The sequence below is a fragment of the Pteropus medius genome, unplaced genomic scaffold (assembly GCF_902729225.1).
Source record: "Pteropus medius unplaced genomic scaffold, Ma_sr-lr_union100, whole genome shotgun sequence".
In the NCBI taxonomy this organism is placed as follows: domain Eukaryota; kingdom Metazoa; phylum Chordata; class Mammalia; order Chiroptera; family Pteropodidae; genus Pteropus; species Pteropus medius.
In genome coordinates, this window is record NW_024340849.1 from 21,416,859 (window position 1) to 21,429,416 (window position 12,558).

Below are 12,558 nucleotides of genomic sequence, written 5' to 3' on the forward strand. Positions count from 1 at the left end.
CTTTCTTTCTTCCTTCTTCCTTCTTCTTTCTTCCTTCTTCCTTCTTCTTCCTTCCTTCCTTCTTTCCTTCCTTCCTTCCTTCTTTTTTTTCTTTTCTTTTCTTTTCTTTCTTTCTTTCTTTCTTTCTTTCTTTCTTTCTTTCTTTCTTCCCTTTCTTTCTCCCCCTTCCTTCCTTCCTTCTTCCAGTTTTGTTGATAAATAATTTACATACATTACTGTTTAAGCTGAAGGCGCACAGCATAATGGTCTGATTTATATATATAGTGAAATGATTATCACAATAGGTTTACTTATCATCCATCATCCCATACGGATACAATAAAAAGAAAAGAAAAAAATTCTCCTTGTCCTGTGAACTCTTAGGATTTATTCTCTTAACAACTTTCATAAATATCACAGAGCAGTGTTTACTGTAGTCATCATGTTGGTCATTACTCATTTATCTTGTAGCTGCAAATTTGCACCTTTTGACCTCCTACCTCCAATTCCCCCTCCCCCACTTTCTACCTGTAGTAACCATAAATCTGATCTCTTTTTCTGAGTATTTTTTTAGATTCCACATATAAGTGAGATCATACAGTATTCGTTTTTCTTTGTCTGACTTATGTCACTTAGCACAAACTCCATTCACGTTTTAACGAATGGTAGAATTTTCTCACTTTCTATGGCTGAATATAGTGTCCCAGCACCTATAACCCACTTGCTCAGTGAAGGTGAGGGCTGGCACCTTCTCTAGTTCCTGAGACCCTGCAGGATGACACCAGATAGCAGGTTTGGTGAGTACTGAGAGCATTCTGGATGTAAGAATATAAGTGAATTTAGGAAAATGAGTAGGTGGGTCAGGAAGGCTACTTTTTCAGAAGATTTGGGATGAAGAAGAAATGAGGCAGAAGAAATCAGGAAAAGAATTGTCAACTGGGTTGATTTCTTTCTTTATTCTGAGCAGAAAACTTAGCTGCCAAAGAGCCAGGATAGAATTCAAGGATGGCCAGTGTTCATTCACTTACCCAACAAAAAATACCCATCTGGCAGCTACTGATGCATGCTGGGGATACATAGAAGATAGTTTCTGTTCTCAAGTACCTCGTTGTTCACTTCTGCCTCCGTGCATTTGCTCACACCATTCCCTCTGTGCATTTGCTCACACCATTCCCTCTGTGCATTTGCTCACACTATTCCCTCTGCCTGACCTCTCTCCCTCTACTTTTCATCTAGTCCAGAGTTTCTCGACTTTAGTACAATTGACATTTTGGGCTGGATGATTCTTTGTTGTGGGGGACCGTCCTGTGTATTGTAGAAGTTTTAGCAGTGTCCTTAGCCTCTACCCATTAGATGCCCCCACCCCTCAGCTGTGACATCCAAAAATGTCTCCAGACATTGTCAAATATCCCTTGGGGGGCAATTGAACCACTGATCCATTTTGAGTTTATCCATATTTCACAACTTCAGTCAAGTCCCACCTCTTCCATGAAGCTCTCTTTGGCTACTTCTGTTCACATGGGTTTCTGTTGTCTTTGGTCTCCTGTACCAATCACTGCTGCCTCAATGCAATTACCACTCCACCGTTTACTCCCCTCATTTGACCTCTATGACGGTCCTGAAAACAGTCCTGGGCATGTGGACTTCACTTGGGCACTGTGGAAACCTATTACATCTCTGAGAATCAGCTGCTTCCATTCTGCTAGGGAGACCTCAGTTCCCTCAACTGTCAACTCAAACATGGTGCTAGATTAGAAATTTTCAACCATGTATCATAAAAGATATGGAGGGATCAGTCTGGTAGGTTTCTGGGTACCAATTCTCCTCAAATCAAAGCAAATTTTATGTTTCATACATTGAGTTTCTGCATGATGTTTTGTTGGGAGGGTACCATGGAGAAAAAAAATAAATGTCCAAATAATTAGATTATCTTAAAGGTTTTTCTAATATTCGATGATGAGATTTTATTTGCGTTAATTGTATATCTCATTTAGGTGTGAATACCTTCGATACCCGCTACCTTAGAGATTGCCAACTAGCTCAGTGCTGGGTTGACAGAAGGTTTAATTAACATATGCTATTTCATCATGTTTTCACTCTAAAGCCAGAGGTAATTTTGCTCTGAGACTGGGTCCTGGCATTTGAAATCTCCCACATTGGTTAGGAGTGCTTCATTTGCAAATTATAGAAAACCTAATCACAGCGGCTTGAACAAATAGTGGCCTGTTTTTCTCACCTAAGAAGAAAGCCATGTCGGGGTCGGTGTCGTAGAGATTTTCTGGGCCTTTTTCTCCTGCGTGCTGCTCCAACTTCAAGCAACACACCCGCATTCGATCTGGAATCAGTGCCAGCCCCACCAGCCTCTTTCATCAAGGGAGCGGGAAGCTCACCCAGGACATTCCCATCAAACTTCTGATTACATCTCATTGGCCAGAACTGTATCGCAAGAGCACTCCAAGACAAAGGAGACTGGGAAAGTGAAGATTCAGCTATTCAGCATCTATAGCGGGACGGGCGAAGGGAAGGGAGGTGGGAGATAGACGCCATGCTGACCAAGGAGCAGGGTCTGCCCCATCCCCACTCAGCAAAGGCTCCCGCGCGCTCTGACTTGGAAGGCAGCCAGCCAGCGGCCACACACAGGGCCCCGGCCCTGACTAACTGGTGCTTCTACGGTGGTAGTGCAGCCTCGAGTCCCCGAACTCACTCACTGTCCCAGCATGGCCTAGGGTGTCTCTCTGAGAGCAGGGACAATGGTTCAGTGCTCCTGGAGTGGGGCTAATTTATCCGTGGCTTAGATTTCCCTTTCCTTTTGGTAGACTTGGCAATTGGCATGGAAGGCTCCCCAACAAGGAAGCAATTAAGTAGGTTAGACAATGCTGCTTGTTTTTGAAATCCCATGAATTTAACCAGGATTAGAAGTACCAGTTGGGGCATTAACCCGATAAATTCTTTGATCCCTTTTGCTGGCTGGAACAAGAGAAGAAAACTGATAAAAATAAATCTTTTTCTTCTGTTCTTACCTCTCTACTGACCCCTGCAATAGCCCCCTCTCATGATTTATACACCTCTTTCTGGTTAATTTCTCCACTCATGTCCTTCCACTGCTCAAAAATTTTGGTCCTCATCTCTGTCCAGAGTGCATATCAGACTTCTGCTTCTAGTAGAGGCTGACTAGCTGGTACTTTTTGTGACCTCTCCTTCAAGAATCCTACCCTCTCAGGGCTCTGCTTTCAACTATAAGGGGAAAAAAAAAATCGGTTGTCCCAAATTTATACTAAAATTCTCTTTCAAAGAAGGTCCCTAAAGAAAGCAACAGTTTCACCTAAGAGAGTGAGATTTTCAGGCAGGGACCGCGGCAGCAACGCCTGGTCTCCATCGAGAAAAATATCTTTCTCCACATATGGAATCACAAAATGGAGCAGATGCGGTCCTGCTCTCAAGCGGCTTTGTGAGACAAGCCCTACACCACAGATGGGAGGTATAACAATGCGGAGTAGCTGTGACAAGTGCCGGCTTAGCACAGGAGCTTAGCAGAAGCGGGGCACACTTTGTGGAAGGCGCGCGTGTTTCAGATGGATGACTAGGAGAAGAAGACATTCCAGGGTGCGCGGGAAGCAAATGAGGTGAGGGGGAAACTGAGGGAATGAAGAGGGGGTATCGGGTACGGTTCTCGTGGAGCAGTGGGGTTACCTAGGCCTAGGAGGTGAGGGAGACAGACTGGAAGTTTTGAAATTCCGATCCTAAGCCCTTTATCCTGCTCGCCGGTTGTTTTTCGTAGTTGTCTTCTGAAATATTCTAACCAGGGGCTTGTTCGAATTTAAAGAGGAAACTGCAAGCAAGAGATTTCCTGGAAGCCTCATGTTTCACCTCAGAAATTTGTGTGATTTTTGTGTTCTAATCAACAATGTTTCCATGTTCCTTTTTAATATAAAAGTCATGTTTTAGATGACTTCTCCATGAGTAAAAGGGGAGGACCCCCCTGCGTTATCCTTCTGTTTCCCTTTCTCTAGGCATTGTGCCTCTCCCGGTGTCAGGCATGGGGCCCTAGGGCTTGAGAGGGTGCAGACTGGAATGAAAACAATGTTCACAGCAGCCTAATGTGGGGGCATGGAGACCGGGTAGCAGTTGCTGGAGGAGAGTCTAGGAGCCTGGGATGAGGGCCCATTAGGAGTGGTGAGAACACATACCTCAACATCTGCAGAACCAGGTTCAAATCCAGATGCTGTCACTTACTGCCTGTGTGATCTGGTGAAGGTATAGCCTTTCTCAACCTCAGGGCCCCTCATCATCAGGACAAAGAAACCCTAGCAGTGCCTGTCTCAGAGGGGTGGTGGGATTTGGTTAAAGGAGACAGAGTATATACATTGTCTACAGTTCCTGCACCTCACGGAAACTTAGGCAGTGTGAGTCTTTCCCCCCAGTCCTCCTTTTCTTCTTTCTCTCCACTCCTTCCTGCCTTCTACCTCCAGCAGGATGGAGTGTCAGTGGGAATACAGGGAAGGAAAAACTGGCTGCATCTCCTCTTGCAAACTCTACCACTGAATTCCCCTCTACTTCTAATGGTCATGTAGCCCAGCTCCAGTTTCCTCATTTGTAGAAGGAAAAAACTTCCTCGTGAGGTTATTATAAGGTTGGAATAAGATCGCATGAGTACTCAATAAAATCTAAGCCATTTCAATTACTCCCAAGTGTCTCCCATCTTTAAAATAATCGCCTCTCAGCTCCATGCAGCTCTGGTTGCTCCTCTCCTTTTTAACTCTTTATGAATTAGCAAAGCCCTGTCTCCACTTTCCTCCTATCACTCCGAGCTCATCAGGCATCTCCTTGTTGTGGAATCTCAGGGACAACCCCTCGGAAGCAGTAACTACTCCCAGCACTCTGCTCTTCTCGAAATCCATTCTTCCTTTGGGTTCTGTGGCACCCAGTCTTCTGGTTCTCCTCCTTCCTCTCTGGCTACTCCATCTCAACCTCTTTCCTGCCTCATTTTTCTTCTGTTGCAGCCTAAAGGCTGCTATTCTATGGGATCCCGTGTTCATATTTTCCTGTCTCCCTGTGCTCTCCTGGATCATTTTATTGACTTGCAGTCATACTTCATTCTAATTGATTTGATCACCTATTTTTCTTTTGAAATACAAACTATTGAAAATAAGGCTTGATTAAATTTATTTGGCTGGAAAGGATATACAAACAGAATGAGAAAGTATTATAAAGAGCCATAATTTAAGAAAGTTCAACTCCAATGTGCAGGGTTGGTTGATTAGTTGGGATTTCCAGTTGGAAGAGATAGCCATACTTTCTACACTATCTTGAAAAGAAAGATGAGGAAACTCATAGAATTGCAAGGTGAGGAAGACACACAGGAATCAGGGAGTTTATGGGGACCTCAGGGACTGGAACCAGAGACTCGAGCCTTCTAGAGCACACATACACTCGCTCTCCCAACTGCCTCGCTCTCTCCTATTCTAGTTGGTCTTTCCCTTCGCAGTGGGGAGCAGGGCCACTGACAGCCTTGCACTCACATTTTTTCGTGTCACCAGCTCCAGCCAGAAGCCTCGAGATTGGCAGCAGCTGTCCTGTGACCTTCCTTAATCAATCGCTGTGGTAAAGCCAGTGATTGTTCTAACCTGGCTCGTGGGCCTCCCCTTGCAGTCAGGCATTCTAGGTCTGTGAGTGTGGGAGGTGGGCGCGGACTGGTCAGAGAGAACAGTCACTTTGCTGTCCAGCTCACACACCCTGTTCTTCGCACATACGTAATTTCAAAAATGTTTCTGTTTAAGATTGCTCGTACCTCCTTCCTCATCGGGAGACAAGCCGAAGTCTGTTGAGTACCCTTCTCCCTTAGATCTGGATGCGCTCCTGATGACCTTGAAAGGGATAAGTGTACCACCCCAACACACCCAGTATATAACCGTTATGGGAGGGGCCAGGATAACAATAAAAACTACTGTTTTAAAAAAGGGGAAAGGGAACGGGAGAGGACAGCCACTAGCCCAAATTCACGGCATATCCTGCTGGTCAGGAGCAGTGAGTAAGCAGGCAGGCATGTTTGTTGACTCACTGTCCTGGGTGAGTTCACGGTCAGCTGCTGTGGCTTCCCTGTGCTCTACTTGCTGGAGCCTCCATCTAGGGTTCACCTTGGCCACACCTGAGGGGCACTGGGCAGGATTTTGCTGCTGGGGCTCTGCCTCGAGGCCCTTCCTAGCATGGGCTCTGGGGCCTGGGTTTGCCTTGGGGTTGACAATCAGAAGCTCCTTGTCCAGCCTAGAGTGTAAGTCGTATTGTTTAAATCTGGATCCTAGCCTTGCGGTTCTGTGTTTTAGCTCACCTCTCCAGACCTCAGTTTAATGGCTTCGTCTGGCCTTTGCCTTAGATCCAGAAACCAGAGCTGATTTGCTTCCTGTCAGGCTCTCTCCTAACATTTATGGGGCTGAGACAAGAGCGCAAAGAGGTTCCTGGTCCACCCCCTTTTTCTTCCCATTCGGCTCTGTCCTGCCTAGTGGGGCCTCATACGCACATATGGACAACTCAGTGGGAACAACCAAGCTCTGTTCACCTCCACCTCCATCAGCCATCTCTTAGCAACACCACGGCCCACAGGGTGTGTAACCTGAAGTACAGGCAGAACAATGACTCAGGGATGGGCCCTCATGGTCCCAGGAAGCAGGCTCTGGGCCATTTGGGCTGGACATTCTGTGATCTTGGGTACTTGAAGCATGGTCTAGAAAGGGGTCTCAGGCTTTAGGAGGACATTTCCCCTGGGCCCCATGGCCCCTTATTCCATGGGCAAGGGCATGGCCACAGGAAGGTCAGATTAGGACATTTTAAAGCATAGGGGCACAGGAAAAGGCCTTTCTTGCCTGGGTTAAAAGCCAGTACTGCCTCTGTCCCCAGGCTGTTCCCTAGTAAGGAACATAGAATCATGCAGGAATTGCTAACCTTTATTGGCAAGGAGTGAATTTATAATAGAATGTGTTTGGGAAAGGCCTGGGGATCAGACTTTTCCATTTCTTCATCCTCTCAGGTAGCTGCTTCCTAATCAGGACATTCATGTTAGTGCAGGGACAAAACTCATCTGAGGAGGGGACCGCCGAGGGAGTGTGGTGGGTCAAGTTATGGGAGAGTGACAAGAAACTGGAAACTATTGCTGAAAGCAACAAATCCCTCTTCCCTCATCCTACCTTCCAGCTCCCTCTGGTCCACCCTGTTAGCAGAAGCCAACGGGCAAAGGAGAAATGTGGGTTGTAGAGTCCCAGCCCCAGCATCATAGAGCAGAGTACAGAAGAGTGCATTTGGAGCTGGGGACAATAGCTTAGTTACCCGTACAGGCAGAGCGCACAATGATGCAACCCCCAGGGGTCTGTTGCATTTGCTACAGGCAGAAAGAGAATCTCAACATACATCCTGCTTTAATGTAAGCCAAAAATAGTAGCAAGAGCATTCCAAAATCCTGACATTTTCCTGACAAGCTTTTTCTAAAGCTTTAGCCACGGGATACAAGAGTTAGATCACAATATACATCAGTTAACGGATACTAGTTTAACCCTCTGTCATAAGGACTATCAGATTCCCAGGCTAGGAAGGGAGGGGCCTCCCTTAGCTCCCCACTCTCTCTTGACTCAGCCTATTCTACGTATGTCACTTGCAATATTCTGTGTCAGTTTTGGTTGTTGTTTGCAACAGAAACAGATTCTGACTCATTTAAGTACCAATTAAGTTTATTGAAAAGATGTGGGGATAATTGACTACATGAAAATAACAGTAACCTGGCCTTGCGGGGTGGGTGGGAGGTGGGAAAAGCGAGATGACTATATTTCATGGCCTTTCTCCAGATCACTGTTGTCAAATCCAGCTTCAGCTTTCTTCTATCCTGGGATGTCTGCTCAGATTTCAAATTCCTACAGGGTGAATCTGATAGGCTTGGCCTGGGTCAAGTGGGTATTCCTTGGGCCAATCCTTGTGGCCAGGGAATTGGAGTACTCTGATTGGCCAGGTCTGAGCCACTTGACTCCACAGTGGCTGGCAGCCCCAAGAGAACCTCATGGATGGGGAAGGAACAGATCCCTTCAGAAAAGGGAGGTGCTGTTAAACCACAAGAAGGTGGGAAGATTAAAAAAAAATACGAGTGGCTATTAGGGCAGGCAAGCTGGGATTTCAAGATTAGGAGAAGAGGAAGTAACCACATTCTAAATGGCATGAAGGCAAGAAGCTGCTGCTTAACTCACAGACCCACAGACAGCCCTGCTGGCACAGGCACATACCTGCTCGACTCCTCGGTTCCCATCTTCTGGCTTCTCTCCTCACTGTGGTGTTCGCAGCAGGGAATGCGTTTTAATCATGCATTGTCCTCGGTTTTCTCTTGTATGTCCACCTTCCTCTTCTTTCCTGTCCTTTGCACAATGACTGCCCTTGTTCTAGATGACTGCCTCCCTTGGATTTGCCAATCAAAACTAATCTTTCTAGAATTCCTTGCCTGTAGGATGAGCTCTTGCTTACTATCAGGTGGGAAGAAACTAGTTCTAACAGGGTTTTAATATCTGAGATCTTAATGAGTTGCTGCTGTCACAGCATAATATTCTTACACTGAGAATTCAAGGGGAAAATTGTAGATTCTATGGGGGGCTGCCGGTGAAGACATATTAGGGCCTTGGTACCTCTCAGATTATGCAGGTGTCAGCCTGATGTGGTCCAGGTGTGACTGTGCTAATCCTGATGCCAGGTGTAGGCATGCCTCTTGTGCACCTAATGCTGTATCCTGGGTCCTGAGACCCTACTTTGCAACCTGCAAAGAAATAATGCTTTGCATTAAATTATAACCAGGGTTAGGCACGCAAAGTCTGCCTGCAGTGGATTGTTTGATCTAATGTATACAAGGGTGACATTCAAAAACTTCAATGATTGGTCTGACAAGAGTCCTAAAGCATCAGATTCAGAATGCTGAGGAAGGGGCTCCTCAGGCTACCATGGCCTGTGTCTCAAATCTTTAAGGTCTCCGTGATGGGCAGTGAGGGTCAGGGCTGCAGGTGACAGGATACTGTCCATGAGGAATGTAAAGGTCAGAGGTGGGACAAATGGGACAGGTGCAGACATTGAAGGAGGTCCCCAGGAGAAACATGTAGAAAGGCCTCTCTTTTGTATTGGCTACTCCTGTGGCCTGCCTGTGTGTGTTCTTATCACCCCAAGATGCACTTGCTCTTGGGCCACTGACTCATGTCCTAGCTGCCATTATTTCCTGTGGTCTGAGGGACTTAATTTTAGCCAGATTTCCTGACGCTGTGCCAGCTTTTTTACTGTGCTTCATTTCATCCCTTTCAAGTCCTTGCATGTAAATGTGATATAATTCAAAATCCTTATGGGCAAAGATCCAACTGACCCAACCAAAGAAAGAAACTGGATTTCTCATTGTTTATTTGGAACAATGAAACAGAAAATGTTGGACACTTGTTTTCAGTGCTTCATTGAGCTGGAACTGAATTGAAACTCAACTGTGTCCAATGGGGCCTTCCAACATGGGATGATTTAGAGGCTTCCGGTATTATATCAAGAGGACTAATTAGAACATGAATTGACCCTAAGTTCTCCTCGCTCTGATCATTATCATTGGCTGTCTTTCCTTTTGCTTAGATCTTGTTACTCAGAAGCTACAAAACCTTTTATGAAGCTGGGATATTCTGAAGTACTCTGGGAATATTCTAGCAAGCACACTACAAAGCGTTTCTGTGTAAAAGGTCTTGGCATAGGTCTCTGTTCCAATCTTCTTTGTGAATTCCATAATAGACAGCCTTGTCCGTCGCTACATGGCTCTATTCAGCGTGGCCTGGGCACATAGATACTGTGTAGTGTATGGTGGTACTATATACCACTGTGGCAGATGTGTTGGTTGCCTTTCCAATAGCCACCTGCTACACAGAGGCTGACAATACCAGATTGATGCTTTCCCAGACCCCTTTGTAGCCAGGAATGGACATATGACCCAGTTCTGCTGAAAAGACATGAATGAAAGTATTTTGGGAGAGCTTCTGTTTATTAGAAGAAGTCACTGGAATACCCTTCCTTCAGCCTTGTCACCTAGCTACCTCTGACTCATCCTTATCACCACATTACTGTATTCACTCTTTTACTTGTCAGTTCACCTCATAAAGTTTAGGTGAGGGTAGAGTCCATGACTGTCTGGTTCACTATTGCAGCCCTAGTTCTTGTTCTATAATAAACAGTCATTCAATAAATATTTGCTGATTAACGAATGAATGGGGGCTATCAAGGAGGTAGTATCCCTAGAATGTGGCTATTGCCTAGAGGTGACAGAATGAAGTCCAGTATGGCACACTGTTTCTGGTATATGGTTGGCTAGAGGGTGCTATCTTTTCCCATGAGTCAGCACTGGAGGAAGAGCAGAATAGTTCGAGAAGATGAATTTTGACCTACATGTGTTGAAATTGGGGAGGTGCTTTTGGAATAGTCCCCGTCGACAGTTGAACATAGGTTCTGGATTGAAGCTCGAGAAAGATAGAATTGGCCAGGAAGAATATGTAACATGAGAAGTGACTCTTCAGCGCTCTCATCTCATTGTGTGGCACCACCATCCATCACGTTGCTCGAGCTAGAAATCAGGAAGTCATCTTTGACATCTTCTTCTCCCTCATCTCCTACATCGACCCATCACCGAGTACTGAGGATTCCGTTTCCTGCCTCTCACACCCATAAACTTCCCTCCATCTTCCTCACCACCACTAGAGTCCAAGCCAGACACCTCTCTCCCATGCTTTTGCAATGGCCTTCTAAGTGGTTTCCCAAGTTCACTCCAATGCCCTTCCACCCACCATATTCCAGCCACATCAATCTTCTCTCACCCCTTGAAAGCACGCCAATTTCCTTCTTGTCTCAAGGCCATTATCCATGAGGTTCCCTCTGCCAAGAACACTGCTTCTTCCATCCTCCCCCTTCCTCCACCTGCCCATCTCTGGTCTACTCTTTAGATCTCAGCTTAAATGCTACATCCTCAGGGAGGCTTTCTTTGACTGTTTCTCATCCCAGCCACCTTTGTAGCCTCAGAAATTTAACTTTACTGGAAAAATTTAACTTTGTCGCAAAAGCCCAATAGGATGATTGGGCTTTTGGTGACATATGTAGGCAAACAAAATTTTGAAAGACTTACGTATCAAAATTAAATCATTAATTGAAATGAGCAATGTAACTATTGAGGTTCAGAAACTTAAGAGAATTGGACAAGTACATTTTCTCCCCTAGAGGGCAAATCTACACAGAAACCCAAATAGCTTGTGAGTACAGGACCTGACAAAGGACATTAACTGCTTGATCTAAATGGTTAAATTTGCTAAACCTTGATACCTCAGCACAACCATTTCCACCACAGAGATATTTCCTGACACCCAGTTCTGAACACACCTGCCAATGTTTTCTTCCAATTCCTAAGCTTCAGTGGTTAATCTGCTACCCCATAAGATATAAACTTGCTTTAGATATGTTAACATGCATTCAGTTAATACTTAATAAGGTTAAGGTCAGACCTGGAAGCAATCTTTTAGATGACTTTGCATGGATCAGCTCAGATCTATTATATGTATTTTATAGTTCAATTTTACGAGTTGTGAAAGCAGACTCTTATAGGATTTATATTCACTTCTTTAAAAGTCTATTACTTACTATATTTGTTTAGATTCCTTTAGAATCTGATTTGCTGACTGTTTAAGCAAACAGAACTCTGTAGTCTGGAGGCTAAGAACCTTCTAGTAGTCTGAGGGGTTGTCATGCAGGTTCAAGAAAGAGATTTAGCTCTAAGGATTAAAGCCTTTTGGAAGGGAGTTGTCAGATAAGGGGGAAGGCTGCAACATTCATATGCATAAAATCATGTTCTATATTTAACAACAAAAGTTTTCTTGCAAGGTTTTCTGTAAGTAGCCCCCTTGGAAATTCCTCATCTTTCATGGAGCTTAACCTTCTATCTCAACATATTCCATGCTAATCAGATATCATGGGAAACAAGCAACTTGGCATCTGTAACTCCTACAGGTATACATTGTCTGCAGTCTTTAGCAGAAGGGCCTCTAAACATTTTCTCTGTTTTCTACCTCAGACCACAAGGGACATTTAATGACTAGATCATTCTTGTAAATTTATTACCTTGAAACAATAGGTAGGAGAGGCTTTGTGTTGACAGAGGGCACAGCAATGGGGCCAATCCATTGTGGCCTCGATTTGTTTCTGGTTTGGGCTGTTTTTGAAAATTGTTAGAGTAAGTTTCCATTCTTACCATGCTTTCTTTCAAGTTTGCTAACCATGGATGAAAGAAGGTGAAAGAGAAGTGCTTGGGATGACAGACACAAGCACAGGCCGTATGGCTTGTCCTAGACAGCTGACCCCTGAGGGACGCAATGGCCCTGCTGACGTGCCCAGGGTCTGGCTGGGAATGCACAGAAGTTGACTCTCTGGACTTTCATCTCTAGCGTTAGGAGCAGCCCTGAACCTCTATAACTGTCCTCAGGAATTCATTCTCCTTCCCGAGTGAGGAGAATAATGATAATTAAAAGGCTACCCTAGGGCGGGGGTCCCCAACTACCCAGC